This window comes from Budorcas taxicolor, chromosome 5 (assembly GCF_023091745.1).
Source record: "Budorcas taxicolor isolate Tak-1 chromosome 5, Takin1.1, whole genome shotgun sequence".
Classification (NCBI taxonomy): domain Eukaryota; kingdom Metazoa; phylum Chordata; class Mammalia; order Artiodactyla; family Bovidae; genus Budorcas; species Budorcas taxicolor.
Window position 1 is genome coordinate 6,049,433 of NC_068914.1, and position 16,732 is coordinate 6,066,164.

The window sequence follows — 16,732 nt, forward strand, 5'->3', positions numbered from 1 at the left end:
TGCTGAGTTACTCAGTCGTGTGTGACTGTTTGTGACCCCATAGACCATAGTCTGCCAGGCTTCTCTATCCATGGGATTCTTCAGGTAAGAATACTGGAGTGGGTTGCCATTTCTTTCTCCAAGAAATGTATGAAGTGCCTTTTCCCAACTGTCCACATAGGAGCCACTGGTATCCATCCTTCAAACACCATTGTCTATAATGGAAGACTTCATAGGCATAAAAAGAGCTACAGGAACCCACTATCCAGGGATGCATCTCACAGACAAATGCTGCACTCAAGAAAACAGTTGCCACTCTACCATAGAGTATGAACCCATTTATATGAAATTCAAAACAGGCAAAATAAATTCATAGTGATAAACTAGCAGCTACCTCTTGGAGGTGAGGAGGATTGGCTAGGAAGGGGCACAAAGAAAGCTCTCTTGAGAGATTGAAATGCCCCATCCAATATCTTAATCTGTGTGATAATTTCATGAGTGTAAACATATATAAAAATTCACTGTGCTACACAATGGAGATGTGTGAACATTTCTGTATATATGTTACACCTCAATTAAAAAGAAAACAAATGAGTGACATTTTGGAAGAAGATTTCTATGTCCACATGGCCACCACCACCCAACCTCTGCCCGTAAGACAGTCATTCTCTTTTATGCCCTCGCTGTCTATATTACAGTTCTAATTACAACAGATGGCCCTTATGGTGCCTCTTTTGTTCTTAGCCTTGGGCATCTTTATAAAAAGGAAATAAATAGCATTTTTCTTTTCCTTCCCAGCACTTAACACAGTGTTTGGTCAAATACTGTTGAATGGATGCAGTAAGAAATGACAAAGACAATTGCAAGGGTGGGGCCATTCCTGTTACATACACCTCCTAGCAGGGCTCCGTGTTCCTCACAAGGCAGGATTCCAAACTGCCATCTTCCGTCACCCCAGTGTCTGTTAATGCACTGCACTGTCTTTCCCAATAAAAAGTTGAGTGAAGGTAAAAGAATTTAACTATGCGATTATGTTCAGACCACTCTACTCTGGGCAAAGAGAGCACACACAGTGAGGCTTGTCAGCTGCATGAACATAAGGCTGGTTAGTTGTTTAAAGAAAGCAAAATTAATTTGCAGCTGTCAGTCAGTTGAACGGGGTTTGCTTCACTTCTGAAATTTATTGACAGGCTCTAATAACCAGCACTTAAATTGTCTTTTCTGCAAGCAAACAGTGAAAACCAAAAGCCAAAAATGTGATGTTCACCTCTGGTTCCCAAGTGAAACAGAAAGAGGCTATTGTGGTCATATAGTTTTTATAGCATTTTCAAATTTTAATAGACATTTTTGTTACTGGAAGTTTCCCAAATTAGGTTGCTGTTTTCCTTTATTACTGCAAGGTTAATATAGTCTGAGTGTTTCTGGCAAGGTGTACAGCACAGAGAGTGGGGAAAAAAATAACAATCATGATTGCCTATAATAAAGAGGGTGTTGAAGCCTCAGATTCAACAACCATTTTATTGGGGGACTTCTGGTGATGGGCATTTTGACACATTTTAATTCAAATACTCTTCACCAAAAGAAAGATTTATTAGACCTAATTACAGATGGGAACATTGAGAGTAGTGAGGTAAAATACTTGCACAATATCACAAATATCACAGGCTAAAGTCAAATTTAACATCAGTTCAGTTCAGTCCAGTCGCTCAGTCGTGTCTGACTCTTTGCGACCCCGTGAATTGCAGCACGCCAGGCCTCCCTGTCCATCACCAACTTCCAGAGTTCACTCAGACTCCTCAAGTCAGTGATGCCATCCAGCCATCTCATCCTCTGTCATTCCCTTCTCCTCCTGCCCCCAATCCCTGCCAGAATCAGAGTCTTTTCCAATGAGTCAACTCTTCGCATGAGGTGGCCAAAGTATTGGAGTTTCAGCTTTAGTATCATTCCCTCCAAAGAAATCCCAGGGCTGATCTCCTTCAGAATGGACTGGTTGGATCTCCTTGCAGTCCAAGGGACTCTCAAGTCTTCTCCAACACCACAGTTCAAAAGCATCAATTCTTCGGCGCTCAGCCTTCTTCACGGTCCAACCCTCACATCCATGCATGACCACAGGAAAAACCATAGCCTTGACTAGATGGACCTTTGCTGACAAAGTAATGTCTCTGCTTTTCAATATGCTATCTAGGTTGGTCATAACTTTTCTTCCAAGGAGTAAGCATCTTTTAATTTGATGGCTGCAGTCACCATCTGCAGTGATTTTAGAGCCCCAAAAAATAAAGTCTGACACTGTTTCCACTGTTTCCCCATCTATTTCCCATGAAGTGATGGGACCAGATGCCATGATCTTTGTTTTCTGAATGTTGAGCTTTAAGCCAACTTTTTCACTCTCCACTTTCACTTTCATCAAGAGGCTCTTTAGTTCCTCTTCACTTTCTACCATAAGGGTGGTGTCATCTGCATATCTGAGGTGATTGATATTTCTCCCAGCAATCCTGATTCCAGCTTGTGCTTCTTCCAGCCCAGCGTTTTTCATGACGTACTCTGCATGTAAGTTAAATAAGCAGGGTGACAATATACAGCCTTGATGTACCCTTTTCCTATTTGGAACCAGTCTGTTGTTCCATGTCCAGTTCTAACTGTTGCTTACTGACCTGCATATAAGTTTCTCAAGAGGCAGGTCAGGTGGTCTGCTATTCCCATCTCTTTCAGAATTTTCCAGTTTATTGTGATCCACACAGTCAAAGGATTTGGCATAGTCAATAAAGCAGAAGTAGATGTTTTTCTGGAACTCTCTTGCTTTTTCCATGATCCAGTGGATGTTGGCAATTTGATCTCTGGTTCCTCTGCCTTTTCTAAAACCAGCTTGAACATATGGAAGTTCACGGTTCACGTACTGTGGAAGCCTGGCTTGGAGAATTTTGAGCATTACTTTACTAGCGTGTGAGATGAGTGCAATTGTGTGGTAGTTTGAGCATTCTTTGGCATTGCCTTTCTTTGGGATTGGAATGAAAACTGATCTTTTCCAGTCCTGTGGCCACTGCTGAGTTTTCCAAATTTGCTGGCATATTGAGGGTAGCACTTTCAAAGCATCATCTTTCACGATTTGAAATAGCTCAACTCGAATTCTATCACCTCCATTAGCTCTGTTTGTAGTGATGCTTTTTAAGGCCCACTGGACTTCACATTCCAGGATGTCTGGCTCTGGGTGTGTGATCACACCATCGTGATTATCTTGGTCGTGAAGATCTTTTTTGTATAGTTCTTCCGTGTATTCTTGCCACCTCTTCTTAATATCTTCTGCTTCTGTTAGGTCCATACCGTTTCTGTCCTTTATCGAGCCCATCTTTGCATGAAATGTTCCCTTGGTGTCTCTAATTTTCTTGACGAGATCTCTACTCTTTCCCATTCTGTTGCTTTCCTTTATTTCTTTGCATTGATCGCTGAAGAAGGCTTTCTTATCTCTTCCTGCTATTCTTTGGAACTCTGCATTCAGATGTTTGCATCTTTCCTTTTCTCCTTTGCTCTTTGCTTCTCTTCTTTTCACAGCTATTTGTAAGGCCTCCTCAGCAGCTGTCTTGCTTTTTTGCATTTCTTTTCCATGGGGATGGTCTTGCTCCCTGTCTCCTGTACAATGTCATGAACCTCATTCTATAGTTCATCAGACACTCTATCTATCAGATCTAGGCCCTTAAATTTATTTCCTACTTCCACCACATAATCATAAGGGATTTGATTTAGGTCATACCTAAATGGTCTAGTGGTTTTCCCTACTTTCTTCAATTTAAGTCTGAATTTGGTAATAAGGAGTTCATGATCTGAGCCACAGTCAGCTCCTGGTCTTGTTTTTGTTGACTGTATAGAGCTTCTCCATCTTTGGCTGCAAAGAATACAATCAATCTGTTTTTGGTGTTGACCATCTGGTGATGTCCATGTGCTCACACTAAATTGTATGATGTCTGGTGAAGTAATACCTTGTAATGTTACAGATGCAAGTTTTAGGAAGAAGCAAAATTCTCCCTCGCTTCCCCCCAAAACTCATCACATATGTTTACTTGACCTCAATAAACTAGCCTCTCAGATAGAGCAACATCCTACCATACCAAACAACTTAAGGCGACATTTCCCGATAGCTACTAAGAAACAAGGTCTTCCCTGGTGGCCCAGCAGTAAAGAATCTGCCTGCAATGCAGGAGATGTGGGTTCAATTCCTGGGTTAAGAAGATCCCCTGGAGCAGGGCATGGCAACCCACTCCAGTATTCTTGCCAAGAAAGTTCCATGGACAGAGGAGAATGGCAGGCTACATCCCACAACTGAAGCAACTGAGAAACTAGGCACTGAGAAGCAAACACTTTTCCATCTATTTATTTTGTACACAATAGGGAGTCATGAGGAGAAGAGAACAGTCTGTGCCCTCAAGGAGCCCTGAGTCTACAAAGAAGGGACTTGGCCACTTCTCCAATATATATAGAAAGTCAGGGATGGTCTCACTGTGATGACCTCTACACTTGCTAGTCAGCCAAGCAAAAAGCAGTAGCCCCTTGTTGAAGTCACTAGTTGTTCCCCTTGTGAGTCATGAGACCTGAGGGACACCCAAGGGCTGCAGAATTTTGATCCCAGGGGACAGCCATCTTTGTCTCCTGGACTTCCTGCTGCAGGTTAGGACAATGTTTGAAAGGCTAAAGGAATTGATGAGGTAGACGATGCTTGAATGTCAGGGACTTGGTGGTGAGGGTGCAGGATTTGATCTCCTCTTGAGGAACTAATTATATCTACCACAGGCAAGAAGAATTTAATGAGGAGAGTGAGTTGTAGGTTACATTTCCTCCATTGCACAGAGATTAACTGAGAACCTACTGGGTACTAGGGCTGGGAGCCCCAGTGGGGAAGGTAGATGTCAAAAGTTGCTATCAGGGTGGGAATTGCTCAAATAAAGATAGGGGCAAAGTGTAATTAGGGCACAGAGAAGGTCACCTCTAAATCTACCCGGAGTAACAGAAAAGTTAGGCGAAGAAAAATGGAAGAGTGTTCCAAAATGAGACCCAAGCACATAATCAGGCACACAGATGCCAAAGAAGGAGTTGTGTGTCTGGAATGATGGGGTTTTGACACGGTTAGAACAGAGGCTTGTGCTGATTGTTTTGAATTGTTTTTCTACTTGTCAAGAAAAACAGTTGACTCTTTTTCATTTGGTTGGTTAGTAGGTTTGATTTTTTTTAAGGTGTGTTTTTTTTTTTTTTTTTTTTTTTTGATGTAGACCATTTTTAAAGTCTTTATTGAATCTGTTACAATATTGCTTCTGTCTTATGTTCTGGTTTTTTTGGCCATGAAGCATACAGGATCTTAACTCCCTGCCCAGGGATCAAACTCACAGCCCCTGCATTAGAAGGCAAAGTCTTAACCACTGGACTGCGAGCAAAGTTCCTTGTATTTGATTGTTTGTCTGACTGCTTTTTTTTTCTTTTTTAAAAATATACTCCAGAAGGTGAATTATCTCATTTTAAGATAGAAGACCAGGCCCTATCTATATTAATCAGCTTTCTCCAAAGAAACAGAAACAACAGAATGATTGAGAGAGAAAGATTTATTTTAAGAAGTTGGCGAATGCAATTGTGGAGGCTGAGTAAATCCAAAGTCTGCAGGGTAGGCTGACAGGCTGAAGATGCAGGGAAGAACCAATATTGGAATTCAAGCCAGATGGCTGGCTACTGGCAGAATCCTTTCTTGCTCAGGGTAGGATGGGGAGTGAGGCAGTCTTGTTCTATCTGAACCTTCAATTTATTGGATGACCCCCACCACCTTATGAAGAACACTCTGCTTTAGTTAAAGTCCATTGGTTTAAATGTTATTCTCATCCAAAACACACCTTCATAGGAATATCTGTAACAGTTTCAGCAAGTATGTGGGCACGGTGGACAACCAAGTTCACATATAAAATTAGCCACACAGGTCTATAAAGTAAAAAGACATGTTCAGAACTCCAAGGACTTTGAGTTTTATCTTTTGGGTAATACAGAGCCCTTGAAGTTTTAATCAGATAATGATTTATAAAATAGATAGGGTTGCATTGCAAATGATGCCTACATTTTTAATTGAACAGATGCTAATGGTATTAACTGAGACAAATATAGAAAGAAAAATCGGATTTGGTCATGTTGAGTTTGAAATAGCAGTATGACAGCCAGGTATAAATATGCAACAGGCCCTGGAAACACAAGCGTGTGTGTGAGTATGTACGTGTGTGGCTGAGGTTAAAAGATAAAAATTTTGAAATTGTTATTATATGCTTAACAGCAAAAATGATGCATTTATAGGGGTTAGAGAATGAGAAAAGAGCTGAGGATGGTATTTTGGTGAATACAAGTATTTTATATAGTGAGAAGGAGCAGGGAGAGAGTAAATGAAGACTAATTACAAGAAAATACTTAGAATAAATGGTGAATAAAAATAAATAAAGGGTCTCTTAAAATGTGGAGAAGGAAATGGACACTGACTTAAAAAAAGAAGAGTAAATCAGGAACAAAACAAAGTCACAGTGATCTTCTTCGTAAGTTAGTTCTACGTGATAGTGGATATGAAAACATCTCACTGAAGGCTGAAGGAGGCTGAAGGAGGGGGCCAGAGGATAATATGGAAAGTCTGAGTCAGAAAGGTGAGAACTCTGAACATGAAGAAAGCTGCTACCCCTCAGCATCATAGTTCAGTGCAAAGAGAAGCAAGAAAGAATATGTGATACACTGAATAGCAGAGTTCAGTTCAGTTCAGTCACTCAGCTGTGTCCAACTCTGCGACCCCATGAGCTGCAGCACGCCAGGTCTCCCTGTCCATCATCAACTCCTGGACTTTACCCAAACTCATGTCCATTGAGTCGGTGACACCATCAACCATCTCATCCTCTGTCGTCACCTTCTCCTCCTGCTCTCAATCTTTCCCAGCATCAGGGTCTTTTCAAAAGAGTCAGCTCTTTGCATCAGGTGGCCAAAGTATTGGGGTTTTAGCTTCAACATCAGTCCTTCCAATGAACACCCAGGACTGATCTCCTTTAGGATAGACTGGTTGGATCTCCTTGCAATCCAAGAGACTCTCAAGAGTCTTCTCCAACACCACAGTTCAAAAACATCAATTCTTCGATGCTCACTTTTCTTTATAGTCCAACTTTCACATCCATACATGACCACAGGAAAAACCACAGCCTTGACTAGATGGACCTTTGTTGACAAAGTAATGTCTCTGCTTTTTAATATGCTGCCTAGGTTGGTCATAACTTTTCTTCCAAGGAGTAAGCGTCTTTTAATTTTATGGATGCAATAGCCATCTGCAGTGATTTTGGAGCCCCCCAAAAGAAAGTCAGCCACTGTTTCCATGGTTTCCCCATCTATATGTCATGAAGTGATGGGACCAGATGCCATGATCTTAGTTTTCTGAATGTTGAGCTTTAAGCCAACTTTTTCACTCTCCACTTTCACTTTCATCAAGAGGCTCTTTTAGTTCTTCTTCACTTTCTGCCATAAGGGGGGCATCATCCGCATGCTGCTGCTGCTAAGTCGCTTCAGTCATGTCGGACTCTGTGCAACCCCATAGATGGCAGCCTACCAGGCTCCCCTGTCCCTGGGATTCTCCAAGCAAGAACACTGGAGTGGGGTGCCATTTCCTTCTCCAATGCATGAAAGTGCAAAGTGAAAGGGAAGTCGCTCAGTCATGTCCGACTCTTCGCGACCCCATGGACTGCAGCCTACCAGGCTCCTCTCTCCATGGGATTTGCCAGGCAAGAGTACTGGAGTGGGATGCCATCGCCTTCTCCTATCATCTGCATATCTGAGGTTATTGATATTTCTCCCGGCAATCTGGATTACAGTTTGTGCTTCATCCAGTCCAGCGTTTCTCATGATGTACTCTGCATATAAGTTAAATAAGCAGGGTGACATTATACAGCCAGGACGTACTCCTTTTCCTATTTGGAACCAGTCTGTTGTTCCATATGCAGTTCTAACTGTTGCTTCCTGACCTGCATACAGATTTCTCAAGAGGCAGGTCAGGTGGTCTGGTATTCCCATCTCTCAGAGTTTTCCACAGTTTATTGTGATCCACACAGTCAGAGGCTTTGGCACAGTCAATAAAGCAGAAATAGATGTTTTTCTGGAACTCTCTTGCTTTTTCCATGATCCAGCAGATGTTGGCAATTTGATTTTTGGTTCCTCTGCCTTTTCTAAAACCAGCTTGAACATCTGGAAGTTCACAGTTCATGAATAGCAGAGGTGGTACAGAAAAGCTGACACCCTGTCAGATGAATCATTTGAAAACAAATTGGTGGAGGAAGTAAAACATGGAAACTTTTAAAGACCGTAGGAGAGTTCTCTATAACTAAGAGAAAGGCAGTGTTTTACTCTCATTTCCTTCCTGGTGAGAGGTCATCATTAACATAACATTGCTGGCCTCTCTCTCTTCCTGCACTTATTCTTCCCCCATGGTGTATGGATTTGTCTTATGGGTAAAGATGGAAAGAATAACCTCTGTGCATTTGATTCAGAGCCTCCCTCTTCCTCTTAGGAGCAAGCCCTGCCAACACAGGTGCACGCCCTAGACTGCTCTCTGACATGTGGCCAAAAACGAAGGGGCAGGTCAGTCTAATTCTGAGGATCAGAGTTAGGGTCATGGTCTACAAACATCTGCCTCCCTCTCTAATGTCATTATTATAGGTAAAAGGAGATATCACTTCTGTTAATTATTGGGGTATTTCACAGATTTAGCCAACTGTGAATAAAGGAGGAATGCTAATATTAGGCATTTGATTCCCAATAAGGATTAAAGTAAAGGTGGAATATGTATGTTTACTCATCCATATCTAAACTAGACTAGATAGAACATGACTGCAATATATACAATACAAAAAGAAAAGTATTCAATATACAGTAACTCCTACAAATCAGTAAGAAAAAGACAAAAATTAGAAAGAAAACAGGTAGATAGAATAGATTAAAAATACCATTGGTAGTTAGATAGAGACTGCTTTAAATCTGTAGATTGTTTTGAGTAGTACAGTCATTTTCACAACATTGATTCTTCCAATCCAGGAACATGGTATATTTCTTCATCTGTTTGTATCATCTTTGATTTCTTTCATCACTGTCTTTTGTTGCAGTGGTGAATGAGAATGTTCCTTAATTTCTCTGATTTTTCATTGCTAGTATATAAGAATGCAAGGCATTTCTGTGTATTAATTTTATATCCTGCAACTTTGCTATATTCATTGATTAGCTCTAGTAGGGAAACACAAAAGACCCTGAGTAGCCAAAGCAATCTTGAGATAGAAGAATGGAGCTAGAGAAATCAATATGCCTGACTTCAGACTATACTACAAAACGACAGTCATCAAGACAGTATAGTTCTGGCACAAAAACAGAAATACAGACCAAGGGGACAAGATAGAAAGTCCAGAGATAAACCCACACACCTATGAGCACCTGGTCTTTGTCAAAGGAGGCAAGAATATACAATGGGGCAAAGACAGCCTCTTCAACAAATGGTGCTGAGAAAACTGGACAGCTACATGTAAAAGGATGAAATTAGAAGATGTTCCAACACCATACACAAAAATCAACTCAAAATGGATTATTACAGACCTAAATTTAAGACCAGAAACTATAAAATTATTGGAGGAAAACATAGGTAGAACACTCTTTGACATATATAACAGCAAGATCCTTTATAACCCACCTAGAGTAATGAAAATAAAAACAAAAATAAACAAATGGGACCTAATTAAACTTAAAAGCTTTTACATAGTAAATGAAACTATAAATGAGGTGAAAAAGCAATGCTCAAAATGGGAGAACATAATGGCAAATGAAACTGACAAAGGATTAATCTTCAAAGCATACAAGTAGCTCATTTAGCTCAATACCAACAAAACAAACAACCCAACCAAAAAGTGGGCAGAAGACCTAAACAGACATTTCTCCAAAGAAAACATACAGTTGGCTAATAAACATATGAAAAGATGCTAAACATCACTCATTTTTAGAGAAATGCAGACCAAAACTGCAATGCAGTACCACCTCACGCAGGTCAAAGTGGCCGTCATCAAAAACCTACAAACAACAAATGCTGGAGAGGGTGTGGAGAAAAGGGAATCCTCTTGCACTGTTGGTGGGAATGCAAACTGATATAGCCACTATGGAGAACTGTATGGAGATTCCTTAAAAAATCTAGGAATGACACTATCATATGACCCAACAATCCCATTACTGGGCATACACCCTGGGAAAACCATAACTGAAAGAGATGCATGCACCCTGATGTCCATCACAGCACTATTCACAGTAGCTAGGACATGTAAGAAACTAAATGTCCATTAACAAATGAATGGATAAAGGAGTTGTGGTACCTGTATACAATGGAATATTACTCAGTCATAAAAAGGAACACATTCAACGCAGTTCTAATAAGATAGATGAATCCAGATCCTATTATATGGAGTGAAGGAAGTCAGAAAAGAGAGACAAATATCATATAGAAAGAAAGAAAGAAAGGGAAGTCACTCAGTCGTGTCTGACTCTTTGCAATCCCATGGACTGTAGTCTACCAGGCTTCTCTGGATTTTCCAGGAAAGAGTACTGAAGTGGGTTGCCATTTCCTTCTCCAGGGGATCTTCCTGACCCAGGGATCAAACCCAGGTCTCCTGCATTGCAGGCAGACGCTTTACCCTCTGAGCCACCAGGGAAGACCAAATATCATATACTAGTGAATATATATGGGATCTAGAAAGATGGTACTGATAAACCCATTTAAGAGCAGCAATAGAGATAGAGACACAGAGAATGGACTTGTGGGCACAGGGCGGGAAGGAGAGGGTGGGACGAATTGAGAGAGCAGCACTGAAACACAGATATCACTGTATATAGAATTAGACAGCCAATGGAAATTTTCTGTATGACACAGGGAGCTCAAATCCAATGTTCTGTGACAACCTGGAGGGGTGGGATGGGGTGGGAAGTGGGAGGGAGGTTAAAGAGGGAGGGAGCATAAGTATACCAATGGCTGATTCATGTTGATAAATGGCAGAAACCAATACAATATTGTAAAGCAATTATCCTCCGTTTAAAAAGAAAAAAATAGATGAAGCATTTCACATAAAAGCAAATAAAGTGGTCAATTAACAGACAAAATGATACTCAACCTTATTCACATCAGAGAATGAAAATTAAACAACAATAATCCTATTGTTTCGCAAAGATTAAAAAGCTTGATGATGCCTAATGTTGGTGAAGATTCGGGGAAATGGGCAATATCTATTGCACTTTTAGCAGGGATATAAATTAAGGAAGGCTGTTTTGGTAAGTGATTTGGCAGGAGCATCTAGATATTAACTGTGCATATTCTTTTTCCAAGCAATTCCATGCACAAAAATTTATTCTTAAAAAGCATGAATCCATAGTATCAAAATATATGGGCAATGGTGTTCTTTTCAGCCCTGTTAGAAACAGTCTTGGTTACTATGGTGGCTTAATGGGGGCCATTTAAACAAATTGTGATATGACTACACCACATTATGGAATACGCAATAGCAAGATCTCTCAGCCTCAGCAGTGATATTTCAAGCTGAATGCTGATATTTGGGGCTGGACCATTCTTTGTTAGGTGAGGGTGTCCTGTGCATTGAGGGTGTTTAGTTACGTCTCTGGCCTCTATCTTTCCTGGCACCCCTCTCCCAACAGTTGTGACAACCAAACGTGCTTCAAGACATTGCCATATGACAACATGTTTCTAGACATTGCCGAAAGGCAGTCCGTGGGACTGGAGCAAAATTATCTCCATTTGAAAACCACAGCTTAACAGACATACAGAGAAAACAGCCTAGTAAATATCTGAATAGTTTAAATAGCAGGGTTCCAAATCATAGTTTCGTACAAGTGGAAAGGAACTGTTACAGAAAAATAGAGCACACCAGTAATTTCCTAAAAATATACATGTGAACATATATATGTCTATAAATCTAGGAAGTGTAGAACGAGTGTAGGAAGGTAAACACTAGTCCCCTGTTGCCAGTGGTTTACGCTGAGTGGAGAACAGGAGGTTTTGTTTTGTTTTTATTGAAGTTGCATTGGTTTATAACATTACACAAGTTTCACCTGTGCAACAATACATGCAAAACACTGTTTTATTATACTGTATTATGCACTACAGTGTGCTCACCACCAAAAATTTAGTTTCTGTCTGTCAGAAAAAGCTGATCCACTTCTCTCCACCTCTACCCTTCTGGTAACCACCACTCTGTTCTCTGTATCTGTGAGTTTTCTTTTGTTTGATTTGTTCAATTTTTTGCAATATTAAAAAAAAATGTTTTAGTACATCTAACTAAGGGAAGTTAGAGACTGCATTTCACTACAAGTAACAAAGCCTTGAAAACAGTCATTTGAGCAAGTCCAAAAACAGGGAGTCCAGGGATGGATTGTGTCTTCCAAGACCAACATCCTATGTCTCAAGGGCAAGTCCTATGTTTGATGGCAACTGGGATTATATGTGGGGCTTCCCAGGTGGCGCTAGTGGTAAAGAACCCACCTGCCAATTCAGGAGACATAAGAGATGTGATTTCGATCCCTGGGTTGGGGAGGTCCCCTGGAGAAGGGCATGGCAACCCACTCCAGTATTCTTGCCTGGAGAATCCCATGGGCAGAGAAGCCTGGAGGCTACAGTCCGTGGGGTCACAGAGTCAGACATGACTGAGGTGACTTAGCATGCACAGGCTTATAGGTCCATCAACTAGTGCTCATGGAATGGCAGCTTCACCTTGAACCTCAAGTCTTCTTTCCAGGGAAGAGGAGGATAGCCAGGTACCAGGTAAGCTGAATTTATCCTTTCCACTTACATGCCATTGGCCAGAATTATGTCACATGGCCAAATTCATCTACAAGGAATCTGTTTTTTTAAGTTGGCATATTATCAACTTGAACACAATCAATAGTAGGTTCTAACAATATTGCCATACTTGTAAAGCTCTTTGCAAATGAAGTAAGGAGAATGGAAAGAAGTGAAGAAAGAAAGGGACGAGTGCAGAAGGAAAGATGGAACAGACATAGACCCTGAAGACAGTACACTTGGGTTTGAATTCTGCTGACATCTCTTCCAGGTTTCCCAGGTGGCTCAGTGGTAAAGAATCTACCTGCCAGTTCAGGAGACATGGGTTTGATCCCTTTGTTGGGAAGATCCCCTGGAGAAGGAAATGGAAACCCACTCCAGTATTCTTGCCTGGAGAATCTCATGAAGAGGATCCTGGCAGTCCATGGGGTCACAAAAGAGTCAGACATGACTTAGTGACTGAATATATACCATCAATCCCATGCTTGTTGATGGAAGGCAAATTAGTTACTTGGAGGCTGCTTTTCCAACTGTAAAATGCCTACCTTACAAGGTGGCTATAAGGATTAAGTAAAATCATTTATATAATAGTCTTAGAGCAGTGAGTTCATACAATAAGTGCTAAGAAAAATAGATTTTATTCTTCTTCTCCCTAGAATACTTACAGCCCATTAAACATTAAAACATTCAAAGGCACACAATTTGTTCTCTAATTATTTAATGGATATCATATTGTATCAAACTAAGAACTTCTGCTCTTCAAGGACAGAGAGTTTGGTACCCTGCAGAATCCCCTAAAAGATACAGATGACTTTTTTACCACCTCCTCATTCACTGGACATCATGTACCTTCCACCCTGGATGGTGGGCAGTGCTGATAATACAGTGATTCTACACAGAGGTGAGGCTGGACCTTCAAAGTGAGATCCTAGTAAAGGTAAGAGAGTAACTATTGTGAGGGCAAGGCCCCCCTAACGTATAAACAGGACTGACTTACAGGATCCAGATTGGCTAGGAGGCCCTAGGGACTCAACATGGAAAACAAAGGACAGAGAGAAAATCAGAGAGAAACAGAGGGAACCGAGTAGTCTTTCTATGGTGGAAACTTTGCCAAGTGAAAAATGTGTTTACACAGTAACGGGTAATTATGGAAGGCACCACAAACCCTGCTGTCTGCCCACACGCTTGTGCACGCGCACACACACACACACACACACACACACACACACACACTTTCTAAGGCTGAAGAAATCCCCCTGATTATTTCTCCTCTTACACTACTGACTTCACTTCCACCCCCAAGCACAGCCCCCATCTCTACTCTCTCCTCTCATTAAGGGTGCTCTCCTTTGGGACATTCTAGTCTCCCATGATGGCTGTCTTCCTTTTCCCCACTCTTAACGGGGGCCTTCAAGATGGTGGAAGAGTAAGGCGTGGAGATCACCTTCCTCCCTACAGATACATCAAAAATACATGTGGCATGTGGAACAACTCCTACAGAACACCCCAGACCTCCAAAAAGCCTCGGTGCTCCAGCCAGGGCTGAACCTGAACCTCTGAGGTGGGAGACCCAAGTCTAGGATGTTGGCCCACCAGAGAACTCCTGATCCATGGAATAGTAATCTGCGAGAACTCTCCCACAGGCTTCCATCTCAATATCTCAACACTGGCTTTGCCCAGTGACTAGCAAGCTCTGGTACTAGATGACAGTCAACTAACGAATCAGGACCACAGCCCCGCCCACTAGCAGAGAGGCTGCCTAAAGCCACACTAAGCTCAGACACTCCTCTTCCCTGCTCTTGAGTTTACAACTGAGTCACCTTTGACTCTACAGGTTATGACCTGCCAATCTTGCCTTGCACAATGCTCCTTCCTGTGTATTTCCACTGCCATCTATTTAAGATATAAGGTTAGTGGGTTTTTGATCCAATCTCCTTACAAAACTCACATTTCATCTCTATCTCTCAGTCATATATGTGAGACAGCAAAAGAGACACAGATGTATAGAATGGACTTTTGGACTCTGTGGGAGAGGAAGAGGGTGGGATGATTTGGAAGAATGGCATTGAAACATGTGTACTATCATGTAAGAAACGAATCGCTAGTCTATGTTTGATACAGGATACAGGATGCTTGGGGCTGGTGCATGGGGATGATCCAGAGAGATGATATGGGGTGGACGGTGGGAGGGGGGTTCAGGATTGGGAACTCATGTACACCCGTGGCTGATTCATGTCAATGTATGGCAAAACCAACACAGTATTGTAAAGTAAACTAAAGTAAAAATAAAAATTTAAAAAAACATTGCCTATTAATTTCTGAAATGCAGTTCTTTTGTTACATAATCCAGCATTACCCTTATTTTTTAGGTAGGTAAACTAAGGTGTAGAGAGACATGAAAGGCCTTGACAAAGGTCACACGACTTGTGAATTTCAGAGGTGGGGCTCAGAACATGATCTCTCTAGTTCCAGAGCTACATTTTTTTCCCCATAATACCATAATGTCAGTCAGGCATGAGGGAAATCTCCTCCCTTTGCTCCTGGAAGGTGGCTGACTTCCTGCCTTGCTCAGCAGCCTGTGTCCCAGTTGCTTCCTCTTTTCTGACAACCAAGCTCTCTACAGAGACCGCTGCTGAAATCTGCAGTGAAGCCAACATCAGGTCAGGATGCCAGTTACTGGGCAGTGGAGTCGGAGAGAAATGAGTGCCAGTGCCTGTGACTTCTGTGTTTTAATATTCACTTAACTTTGTAGAGAGTAATTATATTCCACTCATTCTACACCAGCTGGTATTTACTTCATCCTCCATCAGGCATCAACAGGGCATGGGGCTGCAAGACAGAAATATTACTCTGGTGAACATAAATATTTCATTTTTCACACCACAAATGCGTTGATGATTTATTAATTAGCCTAAAGGCTGCTGCCTCTGCAGAGCTGAAAACTAAGCCTTTCTGCTCTGTGGATTGGGTCTGTCTGGGGCACAGTGCCCGCGGGTGATGCTTAGCCAGGAACATGGCCCAAGTTTGGCAAAATGCCTCTAGAATGCCCAAGCCAAACTTTGCAGACCTAGCTTTGGGTTTTGACTGTGCACATAAGCCCTGCAGGGAACTTTCCCAGCCTCGAAAATTATCTTATATTTGCCTTTCCAGAAAATGTAGCTGGGACCAAAGCTGGTCTACCTACCAGCTGGCTACTGAGGTGAGGCTGTACACCTGCCTAAGGGGGCCACTGTCTGCCTTGGATTCAGCTTTTGAGGCCATGTGACTCATCTGAGGGTTAGAGGTTCAGGGGACCTGATGGATTCTCCTCTTAAACTTTAGCCACATGTGTCAGCCAGTGACACAACTTGGGGCCCTCTCTTTCATAATTTCTGAACACTACAAGAGGAATAGTTATCCTGGGGGTAAAGCACTCATGTGACAGGGCCCCAGTCCAACCAGGGCCAAGACAGCCACCATAGGCAATTCCCTGAGCTCTCTGAAGAGACTTTCATCTGGGTTCTGAATAAGTTGTATTAACAGGAAGAGTAAAAATGGAGCCCAAAATAGCAGCTTTGTTTGCTGATGAAACTAAATGAGAGGCACAATTTGGTGTCAGGTCCAAGTGGTCTTTTTATACTGTTCATGGGATTCTCACAGCAAGAATACTGGAGTGGGTTGCCATTCCCTCCTTCAGTGGACCGTGTTTTACCAGTGCCCTCTGCTATGACCCATCCGTCTTGAGTGGCATTGTGTGGCATGCCTCATAGCTTCACTGAGTTACACAAGCCCCTTCACCACAAGGCAGTGATCCATGAGCACCGAAGAACTGTGGTGTTAGAGAAGACTCGAGAGTTCCTTGGATAACAAGGGGATAAAATCAATCCTAAAGGAAATTAACCCCATATATTTATTGGGAGG